Genomic DNA, 1,729 nt, shown 5'->3' with positions numbered 1-1,729 from the left:
TGTGTTTATTTACGACATCACATTACAATCCTCTAAAATTATCAGTGTTTCTCTACTATATTGTGCATGTATTATACATATAAACCTTCCTCTTGAATTACTCTATCTATTTAAAAAAAACGCATTAAAATCCGTTGCGTAGTTTTAAAGATCTGAGCATACATAGGGACAGACAGTGCGTAAAGAAGTCCCACTTTAAAAAAAATCTGAAATGTTTTTTTATGTAATTTATGGAAAATTGATGGAAAACTGACACCATTGGTTTTTTCAAAAACATTTTGTTTTTATCGTAATATCATCACTAATCTACTGTTAAAAAGTCACTATTTTTCACCCATTTTTCGAAGCAAAAATCTAATTCTACGTTACCATTGGTGTTACTCTGTATTTTAGGTATTCTTATATCATTTTCAAGTGATTGAGACCTCCTGAATAGACTACGCGATCCCTCAGGACTTCACCCGACTCATTGAAAATCACTTATGTATAAGCATGCATGAATGAATTTCTTTATAAAAGTGCTTCACGTACAGATCTCATCTTCTCTACCGTTTTATTGTTTTGTTTTTCCATTTTAATACTTTAAGCGAATTTAAAATTGTTTTTCACGTCGCCTCGGTAACGTAGCATATCGAGCATCGTTAGGAAGCTTTTAATAGGTGCATCAGGAAACGGTTTCATTTGACACCTCGGTTTCCGCAATTACGACGACTGACTTTTAAGCTTTACGTATATATGCAACTGGAATAAAACAGTAGATAGCTTTTAAAGACTGAATTGTTTTTTGAAATATCCTCAACGAAGACGAATGCATTTTTGCATACGTTCGAACCAGTTCTGGAAGTAGTTATTCCACTCGCTATCAAAATGACGTTATTGAGGGCGTCGACTGCTTCTTCTGCCGACTGGAATTTTTGACCACGAAACGTATTCTTGATTTTCAGAAAGGTAAATAAACCGTTACGACTTAGGTCAGGACTGTACGGAGAATGGCCTCATAATTCAACGTTTTGTTTTGCTAAAAGTTCAAATGTCTTGATTCGTTATTTGAGGTTAGTTTTTGAAGCTCAGCGATACGAAAAAGGACTAAAGCTTTAAAATATACTTAGAACGAGTATAAAAACCATGGAAAAGAAGGTGCAAGCTAATAGATATCCCGCTGGAAGACAAAAATCTGTTTACTTTTTGTATCGCAGATGAAAGTTCATTCTCGAAACTGGACAACCTAGGTATACGACACTGTGAAGAATGAAAGTATCTGGGTTTAGAAATCACTCAAAATGGAACTTTAGACAAAGAAATAGAAGAAAAAGGTACGTAGGGTTGGAAAGCATCGTAGTATACTGTGGGATCTAACTGTCTCTAAGAAGAACCAGCACAGAATTAATAATAACATCATCAAGTATTATAATGACATACAGTAGTGGAGTTTGTACTCTAAAAGACAGGTCGGAATGAATGCTTAGAGTGATAGAAATAGATTTTTGGAAAAGAGCCACTGGAAGATTTAGACCAGAAGAGATTCCAAATGAACGAATTAGAGAAAACATAGAGGTCCCTCATAATGTAATAGAAAACAAAAGAAGAAAACAACTTAGATGGTATGGCCACGTACGCAGAACAGGAATCCAGTGGTTACCAGAACAAGTTTTATGATGGACACCGACCGGCAGAAATGAAAAACTAAAACCCAGGAACAGCTGATTAATGAGGAGGCGAGAGAGACTAC

This window comes from Agrilus planipennis, unplaced genomic scaffold (genome assembly GCF_000699045.2).
Source record: "Agrilus planipennis isolate EAB-ADULT unplaced genomic scaffold, Apla_2.0 scaffold954, whole genome shotgun sequence".
In the NCBI taxonomy this organism is placed as follows: domain Eukaryota; kingdom Metazoa; phylum Arthropoda; class Insecta; order Coleoptera; family Buprestidae; genus Agrilus; species Agrilus planipennis.
The sequence above is the reverse complement of the archived record's forward strand: the minus strand, read 5'-3'. Positions refer to the sequence as shown.